A 16,299-nucleotide genomic window follows, 5' to 3' on the forward strand; every position below is an offset into this window, starting at 1 on the left:
TGACTTGCTCTTGTTGCCACAGTATTTATATGGCTGGTTCAGTTCAGTTTCTGGTCAATGGTAACCCCCAGGATGTGGATAGTGGGGGATTCTGCGATGGTAATGCCATTTAATGTCAAGGGGAAATGGTTAGATTCTCTTTTGTTGGAGATGGTCATTGCCTGCCACTTGTGTGGCACGAATGTTGTTTGCCGTTTGTCAGTCCAAGCCTGGATATTGTCCAGGTCTTAATGCATTTGTACATGGACTGCTTCAGTATCTGAGGAGTTGCAAATTGTGCTGAACATTGTGCAATCCTCAGCGAACATCCCCACTCTGACCTTATGATGGAAGGTCATTGATGAAGCAGCTGAAGATGGTTGGGCCCAGGACACTACCCTGAGGAACAGTTATGTATACAGTTAAAACTTCAATTCCTGAAATGAAAAGTTATATTCCAAAACATATGAATTATGAATTAGATTTTTGCAACAACAGCAAATTCCACCAACAGCAATGTGATAATGACTGAATAATCTGTTTTTGTGTTATTGTGGGATCCACATTGGCCAAAACATTGGAAATAGCATCCTCACTCTTCTACAACAAGGTGTTATGGGATCTTTCACGTCCAACTCCAGATGGATTATTCCTTGAACATGGATTATTGTTGTTGTTACGGCTACACTGAGAATTCCTGAGATTCTGGGCTACGTGTACAAACATCCCACCCACCCCAACCACATCTGTTTATTAAAGCAGTTGGATAATTGGAAAATGAGTGAAGAAATTATCCATGTTCACATTGATCATAAAACCAATCAGATCACAATCCTTAAATCAAGCTGCTTCAAATCATCAGTATTGAAAAAATGTTTGCTTCAGTAAAACTCCTTGTCTTTTAAATCAGTGTAATCTGGCTAAAATTGACCATATCAGGAATTTTAAATGTAAGTTTCATCAAAAGTAAACTGATCCTTTGACGATCTTTAACACTGGTTTATTAAACATCACCCAGGAAGCTGGTACCAGCCACAGAAATGACCACGGCCCCAGATGGGAATAATGAGAGTGGTGAGTTTCTGCCGATTGTGTCTGTTTGAGGCGGCTCTTCAAATTACACTCAGGGTTTTTGGTCGTTCAGGCACCAACAGTCAGTCATATTCATGGCTCCAGTCTACATGCTGTGGCCAGCAATTATTTCAGCAACCTACAGGGCCAAAGATAAGAGCCTTTGTTTTTTCATTGATGGCAGAGTTTAAAATGGTGCACTTTCTCCCAATACTCTCACGTTTATAATAATGGAGGAGGGGAGAGAAGAGAGAGGAAGGAAGCGGAAAAGGAGGGGAGAAGGAGACAGAAAGAGAGTTAGCAGATGGAAGAGGAAGAGCGATGGAGGAAGAGAGAGATAGAGAGGTAGGAAAGTGGAAGAGAAGGAAAATGAAGAGATGGTAGGAAGAGGCACAGGATCAAGGAGAGAGGTAGGAAAAAGGAGGAAGAAAAGAGAGAGAGAGGGTGGTAGGAAGGAAAGATAGGAGCGAGAGGGGAGCAGAGAAGAATACATTACTCCCTCTTTCCTAAGCTTCTACCCGTATGCTTCTCTCTCCCATGTCTCTCTCTCCTGTGCCTGTACTGATCCCACCACTGCACGCCATCACTGCCTTGGATACTGTGGGTCTTCCTCTTCTGATCTGCTATCAAACACATCCAAGGCTACACCTCCCACACTGATGTTGTCAGTTTGAAAGCCTCTGAGGATGAAGAATGCTATTCCCACACTAGAAATCTCTGCCAAATGTTTACCAGTGGGAACTGAGACAGCAGCTGCAATAAGTGAGGTTTTATGCAGATGGGACAATGACAAGTTTAAATCCCCACTTGATCTGCGCTCAAATTCACCTCCGTTTCACTGGTCAGTTTCCCAAGCTTCAGGAAACTCATGTTACCCCAGAAATATTTGGAGCAATTTGAATTTTGAACAATGTTCCATGTGGTATGTAAAATGGTTACTGCCCTCAAAAATTTATTTACACACTAGGACATCAGAGATCACATTGATATGGGAAGCCACAGTGTAAAAAAGGGATTTATCTAAATATCACCCTGTTCATAAAAAGAAAGATTGCATGCACTATGATTTACAAGTTACATACATAGATAGTCCTTAATGAAAATTATCACAAATAAACAAAAGACTGTTTGTTCTTTCCAGTCTTTTTTTATTCATCCACGGGATGTGGGCTTCACTGGCTAGGCCAGTATTTATTGCCCATCCCTAATTGCCCTTGAGAAAGTGGTAGCGAGCAGCCTTCTTGAAGCACTGCAGTCCATGTGGTGTAGAAACACCCACAGTGCTGTTAGGGAGGGAGTTCCAGGATTTTGACCCAATGACAGTGAAGGAACAGTGATATATTTCCAAGTCAGGATGGTGAGTGGCCTGGTGGAGAACTTCCAGGTGGTGATGTTCCCGTGTATCTGCTGCCCTTGTCCTTCTAGATGGTAGTGGTCGTGGGTTTGGAAGATGCTGTCTAAGGATCGTTCCAATTTTGTATCTCTCTGAACACACATTGCACACACACAATCTTTAAAGTGTTGAGCTCTTCTTATGGTATGTGTGAGAGTTGTTGTTGGCTGTTCATCCAGTGTCTGCTGGTTCCTGAGGTGATGTTGTCTCTCTGGGGAATGTTGTTGCCATGGCGAGTGTTGTTGCTGTGGTAATTGTTGCCACTGATCCGCTGCATTTGTTGGGGAACGGTTGACCTCTGGGACTGATGGTCATTCAGTTCCTTGCTCAGTTGGTGAAATCGGATCTGCCTCATCAGCTGACTGCTGTGAAAGAGCAGCTTCTCCGGTTGCACGTAGATGTCTGCGGTTGTGATGATCGATCTGGTCGTTCACTTTAACCGTCTATAATCAATGTGATAACTTCTCTACACAGGACCCAAGTTGCCAAGTAAGCTGACTTCTGTTGAGTGCGTTGAATGTTTTCACTCTGACTGGCTCTCCAACTCTCAGCTCTGGCAACGATGTGGCAGCTTTATCAAAGTGAAATTTGTCTCTCTGTTGTTTCATTTTGATCTTGTCACTCACTCCCTGTTACTACTTCTAGCCTCAGTAGTTTTTTAGCTGTTGGAAGAGTAGTCTGGGTGCAGCGTGACATTAGTCACTGGACTGGACAACTTTCTATGCCTTTGGTAGGTGTGTTTCTCCACTCTAAGATTGCCTTATACACATCTGTGCTGGATTTAGTCGATTTTTTGATGATCCCTTTGGCAATTTTCACCGTTGCCTCAGCCTTTCCATTTGACTGGGGATAGTGTGGAGATGATGTGGTGCTGAATTTCCCAATTATTCATCAAGTGTCTGAATTCTTCACTCATGAATTGAGGGCCATTGTCACTCATCACAATGTCAGGAATGTCATGACGACTGAAATGTCCTTTCAGGCGTCTACAATCTCACTGGTAGTTGTTGACGTCAGCTGGTCTAACTCCCAGTAGTCTGAATAGCAGTCGACTGTGACAGGGTAATCAGTTCCAGTGAGAGTGAAGAGGTCTACTTCAAGCTTCATCCATGGTGTGTCTGGGATGTCATGAATCATGAGCAGCTCTTTATCTTGCTTAGCTTGATGTTCATTACAAACACTGCACTGGCTGATGTGGTTCTTAATCTCATTGCTCATGTTTGGCCAGTAGAGCTCTTCTCTTCCCTTCCTCAGACTAGACTCGATTCCTTGATGGTTTGTGTGGATGTGCTTCAGCATCTCTTTTCTCATCTCTTTAGGGATAATGACCTGAGTCCCTTTGTACAAGATGCCATCTTGGGAGATCACTTTATCTCTGTCTGCCCAATACTCTCTTACAGCAAGTGATGTGTCCTTGATGGTTTCAGGCCATCCTTTCATCACAATTTCCTGTAACATTTGAAGAGCTGTATCTCATTGTGTAGATTGCTTGATCTGAGCAAGACACTTGTCTGTCAGATTCAATGTCTCTGCTAGGTTCATGACTTCCAAAGCATGTTGTTCTGTTGCTTCTGGTTGAGATTTCACACTCTGTACTAGCATCATTAACATTCCTCAAGGAAGATGCAGCTCTCGACATCATGTCAATTATGTCCATCTGCTTCCCTTGCTTGTACTTCACTTACACATGATATCTCTGCAAATGAGGTAACATCCTTTGTAAACGCTTTGGAGCAGAGAGAAGCAGTTTGAAGTGGATTGTGGTCAGACTCTGCTATCACTTTCTCTCTCCCAAAAAGGTACTGGTTGAAATGCTCACAAGCAAAGACAATAGCCAGGCTCTCTTTCTCAATCTGTGTATAGCGTTGTTCAGTTTGTGTTAATGTTCTGGATACAAACACAACTGGTTGCTCCAAGTCCTGTTTCACTGCCATCTCACTGCAGGTGACTTCATCATTGACATCATAGTACCTCAACACTGACGTTGTCGTCACTAATTGTTTGAAGCTGCTTCTTGTTCTGCACCCCAATATCACTGAACATCCTTTGCAGTGAGCTTGTGAAAAGAGTCACACTCTAACAACAAATTGGTCAAAAACTTGGTTTAGGTAGTCCCCGTGTGGGTTCACTGATGTTCCAGGAGGTCTGAAAACTGTATTAAGGCTTTATTACAGAATTCACACCAATAGGGTTCCTTCCATGCGTGCGTGCGTTGATGGACCAGGAGATATACTGACTGTGTGAAAGCCTTGTCACACACCTCGCAGCTAAATGGTTCCTCACCAGTGTGGATCCACTGGTTCTTCAGGAGATGGGAGGAGTGGATGAAAGCCTTGTCACAAATACCTCACCTGAACTGTTTCTCCTAGATGAATCCTATGGTGTCCCAGGAGGGTCAAAGATGTCACAAAATCTTTATCGCAAACCTCACACTTGAAGGGTTACTCCACGCTGTGGCTCCTCTGATGGAGCAGGAGCCTTGATGACACTGAGAATGATTTGTTACACACCTCGCAAATGAATGGCTTCTCCCCTGTATGGGTGTGTTCATGTATGTGGAGGTTCCCTGACTGTGAGAATGATTTGTCGCACACCTCACATCTGAATGGTTTCTTCCCTGTGTGGGTGCGCTCGTGTGTGCGAAGGTTCCCTGCCTGCGAGAATGATTTGTCACACATCTTGCACCTGAAGGGTTTCTCCCCTGTGTGGCTCCTCTGATGGAGCAGGAGGCTCGAAGACGTCAAGAATGGTTTGTTGCACACCTCACATGTGAATGGTTTCTCCCCTGTGTGAACTGTCTGATGCATCCGGAGATCCGATGACCATGAGAAAGATTGGTCACACACCTCGCACCTGAATGGTTTCTCTCCTGTATGAGTGCGTTCGTGTGTGCGGAGGTTCCCTGACTGTGAGAATGATTTGTCACACACCTCACACTTGAATGGTTTCTCCCCTGTGTGAATGCGCCAGTGTTGGCGGAGGTTCCCTGACAATGAGAATGATTTTTCACACACCTCACATGTGAATGGTTTCTTGCCTGTGTGAATGCGTTCGTGTTTGTGAAGATCCGATGATGTTGAGAATGATTTGTCACACACCTCACACGTGAATGGTTTCTCCCCTGTGTGAAAGCGCTGGTGTTTGCGGAGACCTGATGATGATGAGAATGATTTTTCACACACTTCACACATGAATGGTTTCTCACCTGTGTGAATGCGTTGGTGTTTGCGGAGGTCCGATGATGTTGAGAATGATTTGTTGCACACCTCACATGTGAATGGTTTCTCCCCGGTGTGAATGCGCCGGTGATTCACCAGGCCTGATAAATGTGCAAAGCCCTTGTTACACAGCTCACATTCGAATGGTTTCTCCCCAGTGTGGCTGCGTTGGTGATTTTCTAGTTTCGATGGATGTGCAAAGACTTGATAACACACCTCACATTTGAATGGTTTCTCTTCCATGTAGCAGTCCTTGAGTTACTGATGGGACAACAGATGCACCTTGTGTGTTAGGGGACCTTACAAGCCTGTGGAGACCTCCTCACACACCTCACAATTTGACAGCCTCTCACCTGTGCAAATGAGTCCGTGGTTCATGAGGCTTGATAAATGATTGAAGCTCTCACCACACTTGGAGCCACTCACACTTCTTCCCAGCCTCACCCTGACCGATCGCCCACAGCCAAACCATTGGAAAGGCTGGATCTGATGGAAGGTTCCACACCACTGACCAGTTTCAGATCTGATGATATGTCAAAGCTCCCCTGACCCGACCGATTTCCAGATGATGGTTTCATTGTCTAACCTTCTCCATGTTGAGCAATGCTGTGAAGGGACTGGATGTCTTCCCACAGTTGTGCAGTTGTTCCTTTGGTGATGGTCAAGATCTATCTGTGGTGTCTATCCTCTCTGTATTCTCTGGTGTAGTACGGTGCAATCTTTCTGTAAAACAGGAAAAGGAAAGATGATTTCCTTCAACTCCCTCACATCCTTTGCTGATGGGCTGACTCCTCCGTTTTTTATTTATAGTTTCACAGGATGTGGGTGTCGCTGGCTACCCCAACATTTATTGCCCATCCCTAATTACCCTTGAGAAGGTGGTGGTGAGCTGCTTTTGTAAACTGCTGCAGCCCATGTGATGTAGGTACACCCACAGTGCTGTTAGAGAGGGAGTTCCAGGATTTTGACCCAGCAACAGTGAAGGAATGGTGATATATTTCCAAGTCAGGATGGTGTGAGTCTTGGAGGGGAACTTCCAGGTAGTGGTGTTCCCTTGCATCTGCTGCCTTTGTCCTTCTAGGTGGTAGAGTTCATGGGTTTGGAAGGGACTGTCGAAGGAGCGTTGATGATTGCTGCAGTGCATCTTGTAGATGGCACACACTGCTGCCACTGTGCGTCGGTGGTGGAGGGAGTGAATATTTAAAGTGATGGATGGGGTGCCAATCAAGCGGGCTGCTTTGTCCTGGATGGTGTCAAGCTTCTTGAGTTGGAGCTGCACTTATCCAGGCAAGCAGAGCGGCTTCCATCACACTCCTGACTTGTGCTTTGGAGATGGTGTACAGTCTTTGGGGAGTCAGAAGGTGAGTTACATAACCGCAGAATTCCCAGCCTCTAACCTGCTCTTGTAGCCACAGTATTTATATGGCTGTTCCAGTTCCATTTCTGATCAATGGTAACCCCCAAGGATGTTGATAGTGTGGGATTCAGCGACTGTATTGCCATTGAATGTCAAGAGGAGATGGTTGGATTCTCTCTTATTGGAGATGGTCATTGCCTGGCACTTGTGTGGCATGAATGTTACATGCTGCTTAACAGCCCAAGCCTGAATGTTGTCCAGGACATATCGCATATGGGCACGGACTGCTTCAGTCTCTGAGGAGTCAAGAATGGTATTGAATATTGTGCAATCATCAGCGAACTTATGACCTCATAGGTTCAAAGTCAATGTTGAGGATTCCCAAGGTAACTCCCTCGCAACTGCATACCACTGTTTCCCCAACTCTGTCCTGTTGGTGGGACAGGACATACCCAAAGAGGATGATGATGGTGTCTGGGACATTGTCTGTAATGTATGATTCCGTGAGGATGACTGTGTCAGGCTGTTGCTTGACCAGTCTGTAGGACAGCCCTCCCAATGTTGGCACAAGTCTGCAGATGTTAGTGAGGACTTTGCAGGTTGACAGGGCTGGGTGAGCCATTGTCGTTTCCAGTGCCTAGGTTGATGCCAAGTGCTCCGTCTGGGTTCACTGGGCTGTGGCTTTGTAGCAGTTTGATAGAACTGAGTGGCTTGCTAGGTCATTTCCAAGGGTCAATCGCATTTCTGTGGATCTGGAGTCTTGTTACAAGAATGGTTCCAGGGATGAGAACTTCAGCTGTGAGGATAGGTTGGAGAGGTTGGGACTGTTCTCCTTGGAGAGAAGAAGGCTAAGAGCAGATTTGATAGAGATGTTCAAAATCATGAAGGGGCTGGACTGAGTAGATAGGGAGAAGCTGTTCCTGCTCATAAAAAAATCAAGAACGAATGGGCACAGATTTAAAGTGATTTGTGAAAGAAGCAAATGTGACGTGAGAAAAAACTTCTTCACACAATGAATGGTTCGAGTCTGGAATGCACTGCCTGGAGGTGTGGTGGAGGTAGGTTCAATAGAGGCATTCAAAAGGGCATTAGATGATTATTTGAACAGAAACAATGTGCAGGGGTATGGGGGAAAAGGCAGGGCAATGGTACCAGGTCATAATGCTCATTTGGAGAACTGGTGCAGACATGATGGGCCGAATGGCCTCTTCTACGCTGTTAAAATTCTGTGATTCTGGGTATCTCATGTAGGCCAGACCAGGTAAGGACTGCAAATTTCCTTCCCTAAAGGACATTAATGAACTATTTGGGTTTTTATGACAATTCACAATAGTTTCATGGTCACCATTACTGAGACTAGTTTTTACTTCCAGATTTATTAATTAAATTTAAATTCCACAAGCTGCTGTATGGGGAACCCATGTGCCCACAGCCTTAGCCTCGGTCTCTGTACTATGGGTCCAGTGATTACAGCACCACCTCCACCTATTTAGAGACGGTTCCACAGTGAGTGTCAGTCTGCTATTCCCCTGTGTGGGGGATCAGATGCAAGTCCTTTCTTATCCTCACTTGACTGTCACACACCCTCTGTTTTCCAGCAGGGACACTGGTTAGTGACCAGGAGCAGACAATGTGGCTACTTTCTTTCCTCTGCCCAACCCCCATCTTCCCAGGCACCATGAGGACATGGAAAAGACAGTCGGACGGAGTGTAAAATGGGCTATAAATTCACTATGAACTCAGGACATGCTGAAAAAGGCTGGTTTTACCCTCAGATGTTGTGTTTAATATAACTAACACTCAGGAGAAATGTTAATTCAGTGGAGATTATGAAATTTCTCCCCTTGTTTTCCAAAATTATTTGAAGAAAACACACTGGACAGGAAGTGCTAGAAGCTAAGGAAAATATTGCTTCAGTGTAGCTGAGTGAAAGGTTCTGGTTTATCCCGGGAAATTAGATACACTGCACTCGCTCAGACTGCACATCCCAAATTCAGCTATCAGTCACAGCACTGGGCACAAACTATCAAATCCAAGCCCAGGCTTTTAGGGAAAGGCCGATGCCTTCAGGTAAAATTTTTAAAGAAAACATTAAAAGACGATTCAATACAGTTCTGGCAGTTTATCTGCTGTGGTACTGGATTAAAAATACAGAGATTGCTCTAATGGAAACAATTGCACCTTCTCCGGAATATCCACGTAACTGTAATTCCTCAATCCTGGAACATTCCAGTAAATCTCTTCTGCACCCGCTCCAAAATTCAGGGATACGGTGCGAGGTCTTGGAGGGATTTGAAAAGACAGGAAACATCCAGATCCCAACACACAGACAGAACTGACCATTCACAATCCACAGGATAATAACCAGCTCCCAACACACACACACACAACTCAACAATAGGAAATCAGTAAGAATCCTCAGACACTCTGCACCTCCCAGATAATTACACCTCACCTTCTCATATTCAGTAATGAGCCATCAACAAAAGTCAGCCTGTAAATCAGAAGGGAAATGCTTCCAATAAACACACTCAAAATCCAACACACAGCTCCAGGCAAACAGTTCAGCACAAAGCACCGAGTAAACAGCTCTCTCAGCTGGATCTTCTCACACAGCATAAGGGGCATTTCCAGACCTGATTCCCCACAGGATAGTCAGGCTGCCTGAACATTAGTGTGGATATTATGTGATGTAATTATTATAAATTGTGTTCGTTCACTCACCATCTCCTGAGTTGGTTTTGAGTCCCTACAGGAAGTGAAGCAGCTGTGGAACAGGAAGGGGAGGGAATGGGCAGAGTGGGTGGGGCTCTCTGATTGACGTCTCTCACAGCCAATCCAAATATTTCTGGAGTAACCTGAGTTTCCTGAAGTTTGGGAAACTGACCGGTGAAACGGAGGCGACTTTGAGCAGCAGATCAGGTGGGGATTTAAACTTGTCATTGTCCCATCTGAATAAAACCTCACTTATTGCAGCTGCTGTCTCAGTTCCCCCGGTAAATGTTTGACAGAGATTTCTAGTGTGGGAATAACATTCTTCATCCTCGGAGACTTTCAAACTGATAACATCCGAGTAGGATATGTAGACTCGGATGTGTTTGACAACAGATCAGAGAAGGGAGACCCACAGCATCCAAGGCAGCGATGACATGCAGTGGTGGGATCAGCACATATACAGGAGGGGCAGAGGAGAGAGGGGCATTGGAAGCAGACACAGGAGAGAATCATTTATGCTGCTCTCCTCTGTTCATCCACCTCCTATCTCTCCTTCCTTTCCTACCTACTGCCTCCTTTTCTTTCCTCCTGGTCCACTTTCCTAGTTCTCCCTCACTGCTCCTCTGTGTTACTCTCTCCTCCTCCATCTCTCTCCCCCCTATTTTTCTTCTCCAGCAATTTGCAGAAATTTGCCACTCTCATTTTTCCCATCTGGGACCATGGTCATCTCTGTCATTGGTAGCAGCTTCCTGGGTGATGTTTAATAAACCAACATTGAGGATCACAGAAGTTCAATTTACACTTGACATAACTGACAATTTAAGTTCCTTATACAGTCAATTTCAGCTGCATTATGCTGATAAAACCAACTCAAACCAACATAAACTCTTGGCCACAATCTGTGCACTTGTGGTTGTTGCATATGTTTGGAACTAGAGATAGTACCAAGTAAGTTATATGTGTATTTGTGTATTAGAAATAAGCTGTAGTTTTAAGTTTAATTTTTTTTATTTGTCGGTTAAAAGGGTGAAACCTGGGTCTAGTTTTATTTAGAGAATGTTGCCTGCAAGTCTATGGGTTTGTTTGTATACCTGCATTTTAATGAGGTTTTACACCCTTGAAGTGGTTTAGGGAAGCTAAAACAAAGTAGAAAAACTGGGCTGTTGCCTAGCAACAGGGGACCCACACAGAACACAGGGAAACATAAAGCAGTTTTAGTTCAGCTGGAATCAGGTGACAGGAGAAGCTGGACAGGAGAGGAAACTGAAGAAAGCATGTTCCAAAGAACGAGAAAGAAAAGTCCCAAAACCAGGAGTGGAACTAGTCAAAGGAAAAGCAAAGGTTTCTGAAAAAAGTCCTGTTAAATGAAGTCAAGAGTGAGGAGCAGAGGAAAAGGTTCAAAGTTAAAATACAGAGCTGCAGGAAGCAGACTTGGAGCAAGGTGGGCTTGCAAAAAGCCAGAAGATCTGAGGCGACAGTTAAAAGTTGGTGACTACTAAGCAAGGGCTTTTGGAGCAACAGTGCCCTGCTTGGCACAACCAAATACTTGAGAGGGTGCATGAAAGGTGAAGCCTGAATGCACGCAAAGATCCGGGGGAAGGAATATCGGAGAGATCAAAATCCTGGAGGTGGACCCTTGTGGAAGGCATCCAAGAGAAAGCGTCGTTTGGGCAGACAAATCCAAAGCGAGCTCTTTGAGAGTGGAGGTTGGAAACCCTCATGTGAAAGATGGAGTTCAGTGAGACAGGGTGGCTCACGATGTGGCAAGCATCTGGGGGGAGTTGATGAGAGATCCATAGCATCTGTTTGGGGTGGCAGCTGTCACTTGGTTTCAAAGTATGGTGTGTCTGACCACAGGTCACCTATTGGTTTACATGGAGTGTGTACTTAGTGTGAACTTTAGAGTATAAAAGCTTTTGTAACTTGTGTTATCCTTACGAATCTATTTATCTGTTAAGATATAGTTGGAGTGAAGGAGTAGTGTAATATAGTTCATCATTTCTTGTTTATTAAATGTTTTATTCGTTTGTTAAAAGTTCATTAGCCGACTCCTGTGACCCAGTTCAGTCGCCGCTCTCCACGTTTCTAAACAAAAAGTAAAAGTTAGGATCTATTAAGTTGGGTTCCACCCTGGGATCTGACTTTTCCAGTAGTAACATCAGTTGGGATCATAACACATATTTGTCAAGGAGTTTAACTAAAGCAAATTTTAAAAATAATTTTGTGCAACCAATTGAAGCAGTTTTATTTACAGCAGTACATTGTGATCTGATTGGCTTCATGATCAATGCAGTGTGTAAACATCTACAGGATAATTTCTTCACTCATTTTACAACATGTTTGTGTTTCAATAAATGGGCAGTGAGGATGTTTGTATAGGGAGTCTGAGGAATTATTTGTGTGGCCCTGACAACAACTTTAATCCGTGTTCATGGAATAATCCATCTGGAGCTGGAGTTGAACCCCCAACCTTGCTCTCTGAGTCAGAGGGTTGTGGGTTCAAGTCCCACTCCAGGATTTGGGTACAAAAAATCATGGCTGACACTCCAGTGCAGGACTGAGGGGTGGAAGAGATTACAGATATAGGGAAGGGAGACACCATGGAAGGATTTGAAAACAAGCTCAAAAACCTCACTAAAACTAACACTGAGCTTTCCTGGGAAGGGTGGGTTATTCTTCAAGTTTTATTCCTGACAGACTGTTAGATCTGTGCCTAAACAATAGAACTTTCAGAGTGACTGAAAGCAGAATGGTTAATCAGCAGTACTGATTGAAGACAATCCCTTAAGATGTCCATTCCAGCTAACACCAGGGACTTTACCACCTTTCACAGGTTCAGGAACCCAGACACTAAGACAACACTGAAACCTGCAGCTGTAACTAGTTACCACTTTAAGCCAAATCAAACTTTTAGGCTGCTAGTTTACAGGGGGAAATGCATTCTGTACACAGCCTTGGGACTTAACCCCTTAGAAACTGAATATAACACAACAGAAACATTATTAGTTATTGTCAGTCGTGACTTAGTTAGTATTCTCATCGCTGAGTCAGAAGATTGTGTGTTCAGGTCTCAATTCAGAAACTGGAGCACTGAGGCTGACACTCCAGTGCAGTACCGAGAGAGTTCTGTGCTGTCAGAGGTACCACCTTCAGATGAGTTAAACAAAGGTACTGTCTGCCCTCTCAGGTGAATGCAAAAGATCCCATGACTCTACATCATAGAAGGGCAGGGAAGTTTTCCCTGATGTCATGGCCAAATGGATCCCGCAATAAATATCACAGAAACAGGTTAGCTGGGCACTACCACATTGCTGTTTGTGAAAGCTTGCTGCGCGTAAATTGGCTGCCCAGTCTCCAACATTACAACAGTGACTACAGTTCAAAAAAACACTTCATTGAGTGTAAAGTGCTTTCAGACGTGTGGATTTCATGAAGTTTAATAAATAAATTCTTTCTTTCTTAGGGAAAAGTAATGCTTCCTGTGAACTGGAAATCACAAGCCCATTGATGGAGAAAGGATACCAGCTCACACTGGTAATGACCAATATATTGTGTACAGGACTCTTATTGTAGGCTCATGAGTGTTTCAGTGAATAGGAGTGTTGACGAATCAGGTGGTTTGAGTTAAGTTAAAAAAATGAATTTGTCAGATATAAATCTATGCAAAGATAGAAAAGCAGCAGACAAACAACACAATATTTAACTTACACTAAACTTTGAATTGACCAAAATTACAAAGCATTTGAAAATGACTCAAGATCTTTCCCAGAACATGAAATGAATCCTGGAAGAATGTAAGGTGAACATATCACACCATTATTACATTGAGGTATGATGGGCTGAGTAGACTCAGGTCTGTAGAGACTCACCCCACTCCCTCACTATACTCAGGATAGTAGTCCTCCCAGACAGGAGAGTACAAACATTACCGACAGTATAGTCAAACAGCCATCACCTGATGTTATGATGTGGCAGATGATGTGTGCCAGGTGGACCATATCCACAAGGGAAACTTTGTCGCGTTATCACAACTGTTTTGCAATTTGTATTTATTACAAGATGAATGCACTGAATTCAGAAGTAATAAGCCAACCAAGACCTTTAGGGATTTAAAAAATTACATTAAAATATTTATCAAAATAAAAAATGTCAATCACATACATAGGACTACAATTACTACTATAATAACTCCTAAAATTCCTAATTAACCTAACCTCCCTTTAAGGCAATTGTCAGAAATAGATTTTAAATTTAAAACAGACTCAGCAAGTTAACACAGTACCCTGGACAGTGGAATTCCCAATGGCTTTTCTCCAGCTTCAGTTTCGTAAGACAGGACACTTTTGTAAGACAGACATGCACAAATGCTGGATGCTTCATTAAGGCTTTTCACAGACTCCTGTTAGGTCTTACATGGCCTTCTCCTGCATAACCTTTCATTCTCCTTTATATATGTTTCTCCCTTTTTAATATGTAAATTCTATTGTTTCATGTGTCTTTGAAACTGTATTTCCCTCATAATATAAAACTTTAATGTTGCCAATGTATTATCAGTAACCTTTGGGACAAATAAACACATTCCTTAGCCTTGCTTATCTGGCTAGTTGTAAACAGACTATGATCCCTTTGAAATCCAAATATCCCTTCATTTATCTAAAAATGCAAATTCCCTTCACACTTTACACACGAAGCCAACATCCATGTTTACTCATTAGCATGTCAAGCACCTAGCTTCTTTTGATGAGTTAAAGCTTGCAGTCTACTTGACTCCAAATGTAATTAAATCACACACAGACAGACCCAGCTATAGTTACCCCCATAAACCTACGTCACAATAAACCAGAAAAATATTATGAAAATTATTATACTTTTATGAAACCTGAAGAGGATCTGTCGACAATCCACATCACCAACTAAAGCAAGGTCTGATTCTACCCCATGCCCACTCCTGAGAGCTGGCTCACTTTACTAACACTAACACACACACATATATATATCAGGGGAAACTCTGTCAGAATACTACAGACAGAAGCTTCCTTAAAATGCCCGTGCTTTAGTCTGGCTCCCAATTCCGATGGTCAGAAATGACACCAAACTTCAGTGGCGCAGGATTGAGCTCGTTTCCATCATGCGGAATTGAAGAGATCAAGAGAGGTTTGCAAATCTGTTACAGAGTGGACAATGACACTGCACCTGCAAACTGTAGATCATGTGTACCTATGGTCAGTTTAATTTTGACATGGAGGAGACTGAGGTAAATGAGTTTCCCATCTAGATGGTATTTAATACTGACACCAGATGGCAATTGATCTTTGATGAAGTGAATAGTCACTGTCAGGTAAATAGAATGGGAGTATCACACAGCCTTGCTTGACACCAGTCTAGATTTTGAAGGCTTCTGTTTCAGATCTCCCACTCAAGACAGTTGCAGTCATATCATCATGAAGCAATTTCAGGATTGAGATGAAGTTTCTTGGACATCCAAATAATGGAACACAATCCACACAGCCTCATGATTTACTGAGTTAAATGCTTTGGTTACGTTGATGAATGTAATGTAGAGTTCCTGGTGTTGTTCTCGACACTTTTTTTGGATTTCTCTGGGAACAAAGACCATGTTGGAGACTCCTCTGGAAGGTCTAAAGCCAAGTCAAAGTTCTAAGTGATGTCTGTATCACTCGATCCATATGGGGGACTGATGCCTGCTGGACAGATCATTGACTTGTTTGATCGCTGATGAACATCCACCCAGCACCAAGACATCACAAGACCCAAAAGTCCAAGAGGGAGGAGGTCAATGTCTCAGCCCTAAAACAGCCCGACCGAAGAGAGGAATTCCAGGTGCAACTCAAGACCAATCTGGAAAATCTTCCCACATCCAACTCAATTTCCGAACAATGGGGTAAAATAAAGCCATTTATTTTAATTACTGCCACTTTACTAAATCATATTCCATGCTTCATTAATGTTCCTACTTTCTACAATGTTATGGTCTTGCTTTCGACTTATTTCTCAGGCCCCAATTCCTTACACCAGAATGTTCCTTCACTCTGGCTATCCAATCCTGAATATCAGTGTGCATCTTATGGGATACAATTTGTATAAACTCTGCTCCTTCACTCACTGGATATTCAGTCCTGAACATTAGTATGGATGTTATGTGATACAACTTGTATGAATTCTGTTCCTTCACTCACCATCTCCTCACTTGGTTTTCAGTCCCTACAGGAAGTGAAGCAGCTGTGGAAGAGGAAGAGGAGAGAATGGGCAGAGTGGGTGGGCTCTCTGATTAACATATCTCGCAACCAATCGGGGACAGGATACATTGAAATCCACCCACAGTTAAAATGTCAATCACTCGGTTTAGCCAATCACAGAAGGTGGGGCTAGGAGTTCCGACATTGCTTCACCTGTATCCGTGCAAGCGTTGTGAAGGCCAACTCTCATCCAGTCGGAATGACATAAATCATTCAGCATGGGGCCTCGCGCCTGCGCAGTCAGGTACGGCTGTATGGAATCAGGGGAAGACCCAGCCCCCACCCCCACTAGAGCTGTACCTTGAGTGT

At 43.6% G+C, this 16,299-nt stretch overlaps 1 protein-coding gene and 1 pseudogene across 3 annotated transcripts in view; both read right to left on the reverse strand.

Moving 5' to 3' along the window:
• LOC144695232 (uncharacterized) overlaps positions 1-16,243 on the reverse strand; it is an 83,052-nt gene extending 66,809 nt beyond the window's left edge. For both annotated transcript variants that reach the window (XR_013579908.1, XM_078566126.1), the window contains exon 1: positions 15,931-16,243. The gene's annotated coding sequence lies outside the window, so the exon portion shown is untranslated. The remainder of the gene's footprint in view (positions 1-15,930) is intronic.
• Positions 1,986-16,299, reverse strand: part of LOC144695217 (uncharacterized) — a 34,755-nt pseudogene continuing 20,441 nt past the window's right edge. The window contains exon 2 of the transcript XR_013579904.1: positions 1,986-6,384. The product of XR_013579904.1 is annotated as an uncharacterized LOC144695217 (transcript). The remainder of the gene's footprint in view (positions 6,385-16,299) is intronic.

Source organism: Cetorhinus maximus, chromosome 21 (genome assembly GCF_964194155.1).
Source record: "Cetorhinus maximus chromosome 21, sCetMax3.hap1.1, whole genome shotgun sequence".
NCBI classification, from domain to species: domain Eukaryota; kingdom Metazoa; phylum Chordata; class Chondrichthyes; order Lamniformes; family Cetorhinidae; genus Cetorhinus; species Cetorhinus maximus.